This window comes from Acomys minous (genome assembly GCF_964271855.1).
Source record: "Acomys minous genome assembly, chromosome: 14".
Classification (NCBI taxonomy): Eukaryota; Metazoa; Chordata; class Mammalia; order Rodentia; family Muridae; genus Acomys; species Acomys minous.
Genome location: NC_140496.1, coordinates 13,765,978 through 13,778,823, shown reverse-complemented (window position 1 = coordinate 13,778,823; position 12,846 = coordinate 13,765,978). Strand labels below are relative to the sequence as shown.

Genomic DNA, 12,846 nt, shown 5'->3' with positions numbered 1-12,846 from the left:
GCTGAGCTTTCCGATGCACTTCGTGAGCATCCAAAGGCAATGCTTTGGGGTTATGACAAGGCCCTCCTTCACCCCAACCCTTCCACAGGCCAACTGTGCACCTTCCTAGTGGGTCTTGACTCCAGTGGGTTCTCCGGTGGTGTTGGCCTGGGAGAGCTGCACCACGCCCACCTGCCTTCTGTGTTCACACACCAGGCTTTCCCTGGGGGAAGAACCATCTTCATCTCTTTACTACTTGACACGCTACCTACATTCACACGAGTCACGGGGGTTATTTTATTCTGTTACCTGTAATCAAGCCCTAGTCCAGCCTATTAGGGAGCTCTGAGAGTTGACTTCTTTGAGTGGTTTCCCCTCTCATGGTGTCCATCCTGGCTCCTCACCCTTATTTCTTGTCATCCTAGGCCAGCGATGGCATAGTAGGGAACTCTTGGGAGCACACTTGTTCCGATTTGTGCCTTGTACTTCTGACTTGTTGACATAAGAAGAGAGAACACACAGTGATGGGGACAGAATATTTCCTGGTGGTTTTAGGAAGGACACTTATTCTTACAGGATGGGAAGAAGTGTGGGGTGTTTCCAGGAAGTGTCCTCCATCCTAACAATAACACAGAGAGATCTTAATCTCTCTCAGCAGTGCATAGAGAACTTAGTTCTCTGTCAACAGTACTTAGAGTGTTGACTTCTCAGCCTCCTTAGTACAGTCCCAACAGGTGCTGAGTCCTAACACAGTCTAGTTACCACTTGATGTCATTATTTACTCCATGTTACACACACACACACACACACACACACACACACACACACACACACAGAGAGAGAGAGAGAGAGAGAGAGAGAGAGAGAGAAAGAGAGAGAGACAGACAGACAGACAGACAGACAGAGACAGAGAGAGACAGAGAGACAGAGAGACAGAGAGAGACTAGATATCCTCAGAGATGAGAAAAACAGGGCTCTAAGGCTGTGAAAAATGAAACAACAATGGTGTCAGAATAATGTCTCCCTAGGAGGGTCATCTGAGAAGATGCCTTTTCCTGGGCCTTACTTTCATTTCCAGAGCTGGTCAGTACTCTAGCATTCATTCTATAGCTGTAGAAATTGTGTGTGTGCATGCACACACTTACAAACACATACCCGCAGTCATAAACACATATACGTTGTAGTAAAAATATAGGCTTTGAAGGTGTTTTTGAATTCCTGTCAAGTCTATAATCTTAAGTGCCTTGCTTTTAGAGCAGGGCAAATGTGCGTGTTTTAATTTGCAATGACTTTGCAAGAGATCCGAGACTGAGAGTCTCCAAAGACAAAATGTCCCTTGGATACACTTGGCCACCACCTTGATGCTCTTTCTGGTAGCCTCTTCAGTTTGCTGTCCTTCAAGCTATTAGAAGAAAGTGGGCACTGGAGGCTTTCTACCTCCAGGAGAGCCAGACCCTCTAGCTCACAGTGGAGAAGGTGGCACCCTGGGGACGGGTCTTGGGTGGGCGGGAACTTGGCCAGTGTCACCAGTGAATTAAAGCCTTTTCTGGATGTGAAGCCAGATCTATGTGCTCCAAGTCTGCCAAGTAGCCATAGTGCTCACCAAATCACCTGCCGCAGCCCCCAGCACCGGACTGACACCAGGCTGACTGAGGAGTTCGAATCATTCTATAGAGGACTTTCTTAATCAAAAGTGTGTGCACTTCCCCCTAGCCATAGGCCAACCCCTCCCCGCCCAATCTCTCTTTCAATGTTGAGTTTCCTTTAGTGTTTGTGCCCTTGCCCTGCTCAGCCTGTGGATGTCGCTCTCCATCCACAACCTTCCTTCTTCTGGACCCTGTTTGCAGCCAAGACTATAATTTTATTTTGAGTTTGGATATACTGATTACATTTTAGCTTCTGGTATATTTTCTTACCTGTCACAGCCATTAAATTTATTTTAATAGTTACTCTACCCTACTGATAGCCACTAAAGGGGGAATTGGATATTGTCTATCAATTGGCTAGTCTGTGAACTAAGGCTGTATCTAATTACAAGGTATTGTATCAGTTCTGATTTATTAAGCATTTACTGTGCCTGGGCGAAAGTAGCATTTTTAGTAGCACCGGGCTGCCTGGATGAAGCTTTCTAAAAGGGCAGGGTGCCCAGAATATCTGATTCTACAGTTATTACTTTGTGTCATATATAATCTTGTTTTTCCCCTACAACAAATAAATCTTTGGGACTCCTAGAGAAAAAAAATAGGAAGAAAAAAAAAAACATTTGTGGTTACAGTATAATAAAAATAAACCATTTGTCGTGACTGTAGCTGACATTTATCAGCCCGTTTGTGGGTGCTCTTTCTCTCTCTCTCTAATACAGAACATAATTTGTCACTTTGTAAATACATTCCAGTCTAAATCCCTGCCGGCATCTGTTAGTGTTTGAAGGATTAATGCGCTACCCTGTATATGTCTGCACTTCCAGTGAACAGCAGAGCACGTGCTGTGGATCTTAGGAGAGCCAGGAAATGACATTTTTCTGTGTGCTCTCTTACACATGGCAGTCATTTGAGCTTTCTCCTGATTTTCCTCATCCCTACCCCAGTCTGCAATCTGTGCAGGTACCAAGGATGCTATCTCTGCCTGGATTCACAGCTCTTTTTAGCCTTTCTTCTTTCTTTCACAGTCAGAGTCATAGTGTGTGTTCTCTATGGATGACACCTAGTGTTGGTTTGAGATCAGCTTGGCTTGGGTTCAAGTTCTTCATCTGTTTTATAAACCCCAAGTTTTTTTTTCATCTTCTCACAAAGTGGAGATGTTGAACAACTACTTTCTTCTTCTTTTTCTTCTTCTTCTTGTTCTTCTTCTTGTTCTTCTTGTTCTTGTTCTTTTTCTTCTTCTTCTTGTTCTTCTTGTTCTTGTTCTTGTTCTCCTCCTCCTCCTCCTCCTCCTCCTCCTCCTCCTCCTCCTCCTTCTTGTTTTTGGAGACAGGGTTCCCCTGTGTAGCCTTGGCTATCCTGGACTTGATTTGTAGATGAAGCTGGTCTCAAATTTACAAAGATCTGCCTGCCTTTGCCTCCCCTAGTGCTGGGACTAAAGGCGTGCTGCACCATGCCTGGCTGATCATCTGCTTCTTAAAGGTGCTATGGGAAAGGGATGTGTGGATGTGGAGTATCTAGTTTTGTATGAGCTGGGAATTGAATATGGGGTTGTTAACCTTGGGTCATTGTCACCAGCTTTGAAATTGAAAGTGTCCTTGGAGGATTCCAATGCTCTAAGCATTGTGTGTCTATTTGTTTTAATTTTTATCATTTCTTATTAGTGGGTGTTGTATTTGTCCAAAAAAATTTACCTCCCTGCAGATTAGGTGCATCCCAGCTCCAGCCTTTGGGAAGCTATCATTCTGAGGATGTGCTGGAACTCCGAGAGTGGCAGAGCCTTGAGTCTGTTCCACAGGACTGCAAGGAAAGCAGAGAGAGAGAGAGAGAGAGAGAGAGAGAGAGAGAGAGAGAGAGACAGACAGACAGACAGACAGACAGACAGACAGACAGACAGACACAGACAGACAGACAGACAGGGTGTGGTGACTATAGTTTCTAGACAGACTTGGTTCATGGACTCAGGGCAGGACTGCAGGGTCTCCTTATACTCTATCCCCAATGACAAAGAAATTCTCTATCCTGATGCAAAGTCCAGATTTATATCTCGCCTTTGGATGCCAAGAATTCTCTAAAGGAGATTGTGTTCAATAATGCATACATTCCTTTTTTCTTTTTCTTTTTTAAGATTTATTTATTTTGTTTTATGTGTATGAATCTTTTGCCTTAATGTCTTCTTCATATGCACCATGCAAATGCCTGAGACCCATGCAAGCCAGAAAAGGCATCGAATTTCAAGGAACTGGAGTTGCGGATGGCTGTGAACCACCATGGTGGTGCTGAGAAGTGAACCTTGGTCCTCTGCAACAGCAGCCAGTGCTCTTAGCCATTGGGTCATCTTTCCAGTCCCCAAATAATTCTTTTTTTTTTTTTTTTGGTTTTTTGAGACAGGGTTTCTCTGTGTAGCCTTGGCTGTCCTGGACCTGCTTTGTAGACCAGGCTGGCTTCGAACTCACAGCGATCCACCTGCCTCTGCCTCCCGAGTGCTGGGATTATAGGCGTGTGCCACCACGCCCAGTTTTGTTTTGCTTTTTATTTTTTTATGTATAAATGCACATTAGTAGAATAAAAATGTTCCCTCTTAGGTCACACGCCAGAGACCTAAAATGGGGCTTGCAATGCAGTGGTGTTGTCAGATTCTAGAGAGAAGCAATAGCAGATCTGGAATGAAAAATATCTTGTTGTCCAGGAGCAGGTCTACTAGGGCAGTGTCAACAGCCTGTGTCTCACTCCTTTGCATACTTTTCAAAATCTTTAGAAATGCTAAAATATATTTCTAAAAAGTTCATGTTAAAGAAGAAACTGAGGGAACCACTGGCTGTGGTGTAAGGCACTCAGTTCCAGAAATGTTATCTTAGAGACTAGAAGCCCCCCTTTGCCTGGTGAAATCATATAATATGCTCATGACCTAACTCCATAGTACATCCTTAAGTCTGCTCACTACTTGGGACTGGTGAGGCCATAACCATTGTCCTCTTTATCAGTAGCCTGCGGGGTAAATCAGCAGATATCTGGAAGTAAAGAGACTGGTCTCCTCTTTCTCATCCATCCATCCGCACATAAAGTACTGATCATAGGACTGACCAGCATCAGAGGACTCATGAAGGCCTTTTATTTTTTATTTTTTAAACTCTAGTTCTGTAACAGAGATAAACAAACTTGTGGTGAAGAATTCCAGCCTAGTAACTATGTTTGCTAATAAAGTTTTATTGAGACATGGCTGTGCCACTCACTCATTCACTCACACACATGCTTTTCCATGCATGCTATTCTAGTTGAATAGTTGGGGGAGACAGTGTAGCCTAGAAAGTTTAGAATACCCCAGGGGAATGAGCTTGCTGATCTCTAGTATCATGGCTGTTCAGAGAAAACAAAGAAAACAAAAACAAAACCCAACCAACCAACCAACCAACCAACCAACCAACCAAACAAACAAACCCAAAACAACAAAACCCAACTCTGTCTCACTAAATTGTAGTGAGCACATAATTAAGTTGTTACTTTTTTTTTCTGCACACATGGAATTACTTTCTAGTATGGGTCTCTGTTATCCAACTTGGTTAACGCACAGCTTAGGGGTTAGAATAGGAGAGAGTTTAAGGTTAACTGCCACACCCACCGTCACAAAGATGTCATTTACTGGTAAGAGTGAATGAAATGGAAAAGAAACAGTACAGGGGTTGGAGAGATAACTCAGTGCCTAAGAGCACTGGCTGTGCCTCCAAAGGACCCGTGCACATCTCCCGGCACCCAGGTGGCGGTTCACAACTGTCTGTGACTCCAGTCTCCAGGAATCTGATGGCCTCTTCTAGCGTCCTCTGACTCTGTAGCGGTGTGGTACACAGACATACTTTAAGGTAATATGAATAAAAGACAAGAGAACAAGTAAAAACTATGTAGAAATTGCCACATTCGTGGGAACGAAGTTCTTTAATATCATCCCCTGAACCGGGGACTACTTTCTGGTCTAAGGAGAAAGTTCTGGAACAGAGAGAACATCCCTTACCCAAGTATGCTTGAAAACCTCGTAGCCCAGAAAGGAGGAGGAGGCCACAGGACTGGCTCTCTCCTATGGCTTTCCTTAGGTACTGAGTGCACCAAGCCTCATTTTAAGGTGGACAGCTCCGGGCTGCTCTATGGCTCTAAGTGGATGCTCCTCTTCCCACGGAGAGATATGCCTCCTCCAGCCAACGGGAGAGGGAAGAGGCTGCTTATAAATATTGAAGAGGCCGTGAGTGTGTGCACCCATGCATGCCACTCTGAAGTGGCTTCTAATGGACATTTATAAGGCGGTGTCCCCCCACATCCCCTCCCTGTGCTAATGCTGTCTGGGACGCTCGTCAGAAAACATGCAGTCTGTAACTTAGCAGGCTTTTATCAGAACCCTACGACATGATTCATTCCTCCCATTTGGCTGCAAGAGACGAGACTACCCAACAAGCCAGATACGAACACGGTCCTGTGTCAAGCCTATGCCAGCATGCTTCCTATGCTGACCTGACGGCCCGTCCCTTGACTGTACTGGGCCTCCCGGCTTTGCTGGTGCCCCATATTGCCTTCCCTCAGCACCTGTGTGGACTTGGTGGCCCAATGCAGCCCAGCAAGAGTGGTTGGACAAATCCCAGAAAACCTATATTCTAAGCTAACCCACCTTCCCTCCCTCCTCTCCCCACCCCATCCCTCAGCTTCTTTAATTCTTTCAGTCTTCCCTTCCCTTCCCTCCTCACCCCTACTCTTCTTTACTTTCATTCCTCCTCCATCCTTTCTTTCTGTTAAAGACATCTCACTTAACCCATCCAGGCTGTAGGAGAGCATCAATGCGGAGTGGTGGATAGCCCTAGCTAACCAGAGTTCAGAGCTCTGTGCCACACAGCATTCTGGGCGCTTCACATGATAATATCAGTGTGTTTCAAAATCATCGAAAAAGACTGTATTGAAAAAAAAAATTGAGACTCCAAATTTGCAAATTCAAAGTATATTTTATATGTGAGATAACAGGCGTAAAGGGGAGAAAGATTGCAGGAAACACTGCCCTTGACCAGCTGGTGGTGGGGGAGGGGTTGTCAGCAGGCTTGGCACATGCCGCAGGAGAGGGCAGCTGACCTGTCACCTGAACGATGGCACCCAGGTTAGCATTAATGACTAGAAAAAGCTCAAAGAGGTGAACAGTATCTACCCTGTTGCTCGTCGTTTAGCTAGAAGGCTCACTCGCAGAGGGGGGACTAGTGAGGGCTGAATTCAGAAATCCAGTTAAACGTGAACTCATCAAAGCAAAGGCGATGCTGCGCTGCCTAGTGATGGCCTGTAACATCAGAATGCTGGCTACGGACAGAAGGCTTGGCCGCAAGCAAACGTTGCCTTCTCCATGGAGTCATATTAATTCACCTCACTTCGTTGTCCAGTCAGAAGATAACATCGTCACTTTGTCGCATCTTCAAGCGCTTTCTGTGAATTTGTATGTAACTGTGCCCAGAGCCAAGCCTCGCACAGGATTGGAACTGGGTAACAGTCGGCTACCATTAGTAACTACTGTCACTTTAATGAACTTTGTGTTGGCAGGGCAGAAGGGAAGGATTGCAAAGGTGGTGTGCTGGGGGACAGGGATATTCACCTGTATCTCAAATGTTTATGTTTTTAGCTTTTAAATGTCATATTTGGTGTTTCTATTCTAATCCTGGCCTCTCAAAACAATACCTACAGTTCTTAGGATACAATTGTATCCTTGGCATTCTTTACCTTGTCATCTTTTCTTTTTGCAACATTTTATCTTCTCACTGTGTATTGTGGGGCTTAGGTATCTTTTTTTAAACGACTGGTTACTTTCTCTTTTAGAAATGAAGGAAAATCTTATTTTCAATTATGTATGCATGTGTGAGGGTATGTGCACATAAGTTCAGGTGCCTGAGAGGGTCAGAAGCAGCAGATGCTTGGAGTTGGAGTTTCGGGTGGTTGTGAGCCACTAGGCAGGCGCTGGGAACTGAACACAGGTCCTCTTTAAGAACACTTGATGTTCTGATGAAAGCTGTGGGGATGCAGCAAGTGCTCGTAACTGCTGAGCCAAGTTTCCAGCCCTGGTTCCCTCTGTTCTTTGCTACCTCTGCCTATATTCCGTTCTTTACCTTCTGCACTGGGTATTTAATTCTTTCGTGGGTCTTATACTTGTGTGTGTTGGTGCTCTTATATTATCTTCACCAAACTTTTTATAGTTGTTCTGTCTAGACTCTCTCTCTCTCTCTCTCTCTCTCTCTCTCTCTCTCTCTCTCTCTCTCTCTCTTTCCTCTCCCCTCTTCTGCTTCTAATTCTGAGACAACTCTACTGTTGGCGCGCGCGCGCGCACACACACACACACACACACACACACACACACACACACACACACATATATATATATATATATAACATTTTACTTGGGTTTCTTATATCTCTTTTCTCCCTTCCAACACCCTAACACCAGGTAGGAGAGAAAGGTTAATGGGAAGAGGGGGCATAGCTCTTTTTAGTTACTTCCTGCTGGTTAGGGTTCCTTGGGACAAGTGCAATCTCAGCTTCAGAATATCTCTGACTTCTTCTCATCAAACTGTATCAGCAGCAACCGAGAGCAGGAGGGAGGAGCACCCACAGCCTTCTTTGTCGGACCAGTCCGGGCTCTGGCATTTATTCCCTTCCCAGAGACCTCAAATTTAGACTATCTGCAGCTGGCAAAGAGCCTCTGTCAGAGCCGGCATGAAGCAAATAGTTTCCTGCTGTGGACATTCTGAAGCAGCCCCATGTCTCACACCTGGGATGAAAACAAAAACATGTTTACATAACAGACACCAAAACTTCCCATTACAACCCACTGCTGAAAATCCAGCTGACTTAGAGTCTCCTAAAGCCCAGGCCATTCTCAAAGTTACTATGTAGCTGAAAATGGCCGTGACACTCTGATCCTCCTGCCTCCGCCTCCAGAGTGCTGGGATTATAAGCATGCATCACCACACCTGACTTTTGTTTTTATTTTTATGATGAAAGTTTGCTTTGTGAGGAATTGGGGTTTGAACCCACGGCCTTCAGCATGCTAGGTAAATGCTTTGCCAGCCAGCTACTTCCTCAGTCCAAGATGGCCAGCATGTCCTATGTGCTGTCTGCTTCCCAAGTCTGATAGCAGCCTGTTGATTCCTCTGTCTCTCACTGTTTCTTTCAGTGTTTTAGCTATTATCAACACTACCATAGTTATCATCAGAGCATGTGACCTCATCTTTCGTACATCTGGGTGCTCTGTCATGAACAAAAGATCAGCACTTGGAACTCAGCCCTCCAGCACCCAATACTCGTGATGTTTATTTACAGTTTTGACTGAATGAGACACCATTGTACTACTAAGAGATGTTCTCCTGCTCTGGCTCCTTGCGTCAAACTCTCCATCACCGGGTATCCGTTTCTATCACCTACTCTTCAACCTTCCTGCATCACAGCAAGAACACTCGGCCTGTGTGGCAGAGGTGATTTGAATATGTTGACATTGCCTTTGTGATCTGGTTCATGTGTAGTGATTGAAGACTGTGTGTATTTAAGAGCCCGTAGCTGCTTTGCATCAGGCTTGCTAACTGCTTGGTCTCAAGGCTCTATTTTATCTACTCTGTCCTTCCATTTTTTTAATGTGAGTCATGAAAGTCTTCAGAGAGTGTCAAATGCGTCTGTGGTTTAAGGCTATGTGCTTGACACTTGCGAGTAATGATTTTCCTTGCCTAATTGTTTCTGCCTTTACAAACTGTCCCTTTTCATCTCTGGCGACTTTGTTTTTGCTTCAGATTTTACTTTTATGTAATAATAGCTGGATCTGCTATTTTGGTTTTAAAAGTTTGCTAGTATTTTTCCTTTGACCTCTTTATTTTCAGCCTTTGGTATTTGTTTTATTCATGTAGTTTTGTTAGGCGATGACAATTGCCAGGACAGATATTTTCCAGTGTGTTTGCTTGTTGCAATGCAGGCGTTTGAACTCAGTGTGTCACACATTTAAGGCAAGGCCCCTCCAACTAAGTCACGTTTCCACCTAGTTTATAGTTGCTTAAAGTCCTAACTTCCTTGTTACTTCTGTAACAGTGTTTGCTGAATTCCCATCGGCTGCAGGTAGGAGAGAAATCCTAGTGTAGTGATAGCAACTGTTCATGAGCTAACTGGGAACAAACAGATCTGATTCCTCTTTGTTGTAAAAAGTAATTGTACTTAGGTTTTTTGTTTGTTTGTTTGTTTGTTTTAGTTTTGCCTTAAGTCTATGCCAAGCCCCAACTCTGAACCAAGCAGGCTATGGCTTCAGTAACCATGGCAGCCCTAGGAGAGAACATGTTTGAAGACTCAGTTCTGATGAGGCCAGGGAGGAGTCATGTGACACTACCCCCTGGGGAGTGGGTACAAGTTGCTTCTGGAATCCTGCACCAGCCAAGCATGATTCTGTCACGGACTGTCACTGTCATCTTCTTTCCAAAATAGGAACTGGTCCTGCTAATAGTCTGCCTTAACTCCTCTGTTGCTCAAGGCAGTTGTGGGGATGGGGGGAGGAGGGTGGGTGGCTGCGATTTTTAATTTCATAGGAGCCACGTGTGAGAATGACGAAGATCTCAGACCTTCCATAGAGTTACGTCACCTGAATGGGACTCGGAGACTCTCTACCTTTGGGGAAAAGAGGGTGTGTACCTTTTGTACGGGTAGGAAGGAATTAGAAAGTCCAGCCCCAGATGTGAAAGACTGGAAAACAGTTTTAGCTGTTTACCAAATCCCCGTGTCTTATTTCCAAGGTACTTAGTAAGATTTTCTACCCAGCCCCACTCAAGATAAAGCATAGCAGCACACTCAGAGCTAGCAAGAGGACTATCAATAGTGGGGTGCTCCTAGAAGACCCTCAAAGCCGGAGTGCACACATTCATGTGTAGTTGCTGTCACTACACTAAAGTCTTTCCAAGGCCCTTCAGTTATTTTTCCAGATTTCTCCCCATCTCCCCTCTTTTTTTCTTTCTTCCTCTTTTTCTCCATGAGTGTTGGACATAATTTGAAATGCTGCATATAGCAAGTGCATATATCATTAATCTGATATATGCTACTGGGATGAATTATTTAAATTAACTCCAAACTTATAATGGGCAACTGTCTCTCAAAGACTTTTCCTGGCTCCTTCCATGCCGATTGGCTCCCGAGTCTGTTGGCTTTCAACTCTGCGATTCCTGGCTTCCATTTCTGCTTACAAGTCGAATGCCTCCTCCACTCCCAGCACATCTCTTTCCTGATTGCATCACGCTGCAGCCAATGCACAGTGGCATTCTGGAATGTACCTTAGAACTCAAGACTCAGAAGAACGTTGACCAACTTATTTTTTTTTACACATTTTTTATTGAAAAATAAAATAATTCATATTACATCTCATTTGCTATCCCATCCCACGCATCCTCCCATTCCTCCCTCCCTCCCGCTTTCACCCCATTCCCCTTCGCTATGACTGTGACGGGGGGGGGGGGACATCCTCCCCCTGAATATGATGCTAGGGTATCAAGTATCTTCTTGGTAGTCGGCTATCCTTCCTCCAAGTGCCATTGGGCCTCCCCATCAAGGGGACATGGCCTAATATGGGGCACCAGAGATCGTGTGAAAGTCAGTCCCCAGTATCCACTTAACTGTGGAGAATGTTCTGTCCCTTGGCTAGATCTGGGTAGGGGTTTGATGATGACTGCACGTATTGTGTCCTTGGTTGGTACCTCAGATCTAGCAGAACCACTGGGCCCAGATCCGCCCATCATAATGTTCTTCTTGTAGGTTTCTGGGACCCTCTGGATCCATCTATTTCCCTATCTCCTATATTTTTCTCACCTAGAGTCCCAATAGGATGTCCTCCTCTCTGTCCCACTTTCCTGGTAAGTGACGACTTTACAGAGTATGCCAGTAGCTTGTCCAGGCGTTCCTCCCATGTATGTCACAGATCCACTTGCATGCCTCTGATTGACAGTTGGCTTTTCTCTGTAGTCTGGTGAGTCTGATGCCTATGGTCCTAGTGGCTCTGCTGTCTCCTAGGAACTCACCACCCTCTTCATTCATTTTAAGGTAGGAGAAAGGTGATTTGAGGGGCCCACTTGATGTGAGGACTGGTACTGATCTGTTGTTAGTGGAAGCCTAGCTACCTCACTTCCCTGTACTATATCCTGAGCATGCGGTGCCTTTCTAGGCACCCTCTTCACACCAGACCCTCACTGTGCTGAGGAAGACCCCAGCCAGCTCTCTACGTATGATGTATATTTTGAATAAAAAAATAGAGCTAATTACAAAATGGTATTCGGGTTTTTTTTCCCCTGCCTTTTCATGTGTGAATTGCAATCTACTCTAGTTCTTGTGACTCCTAACATACTTGCCCTTATTTCTACATTTCTTCTCTGTGAGGTTTTTTTCCTTTATCATTCTTATTTGGATAAATTGGGGGGTCATCTCTCTGTGTATTCTGGCATTCCCTGCATCGTATTCTCCTTGTGACGCAGAAGGTAAAGCCCCTTTCCTTTCTCTCCCCCTTCTTTCTGTTACTCTTGGAATATTAATATAAATATCTAACTTTTACATGATACAAAGTCATTTGATGGCTCCATCATTCTAATCAAAACAACTCTGCAGCTGGTAGTTTAACAGTTCAGTGAAAATTCTCCTCTCCGTAAAGCAAATCCCCGTTTTTCATGCTATTTCTCTTCCTTATCCATTTTGTTTTTGAGTATAATTTATCTGATCTCATCCATGATCTAAAGGCTGTAAAAAAAATCTTGATGATAACCTGAGCAAGAACGTGTGCTGTTTTAAGCCCCGGAGTTCTCTGTCTTTGGGAGTGTTTTGGTGGGAGCCTTTAAAAGGCCGCTGGGGAGAGGCAGTCTTAAACAGGAAACCTTATTTCTTTCTGAAGCCGGTTTTTTAATCTCCCTTAGTTTATCCTTTAGAGACTCTGCCTTGCTTCTGCAGAAACTCTGCACGATCTCTCTCTTTGGGTCTATCCATAAATTAAAAATAACTGCCACGGCTACTCCTCAAGCATAATGATACTGTCCTATGTTTATGCCACATTTTGTGTACCCAGATCATATCTGTCATCATGCGGGGGGGGGGGGGGGCAACGTCTGAGATGCTGGCACTGTGCCAACCAGCTTGAAGCACTCTGAAGAGAGGCTGGGTTATCAAATGGCTGTGAGAAATGTGGGAAATGGCTGCAGCCAACGTTACTAGTTTT

The 12,846-nt window shown here is 44.7% G+C and overlaps 1 protein-coding gene across 3 annotated transcripts in view; it reads left to right on the top strand.

The window, feature by feature from the left end:
• The window catches only part of WWOX (WW domain containing oxidoreductase), a 918,103-nt gene that overhangs the window by 226,922 nt on the left and 678,335 nt on the right, over positions 1-12,846 (top strand). The gene's annotated exons all lie outside the window — the stretch shown is intronic.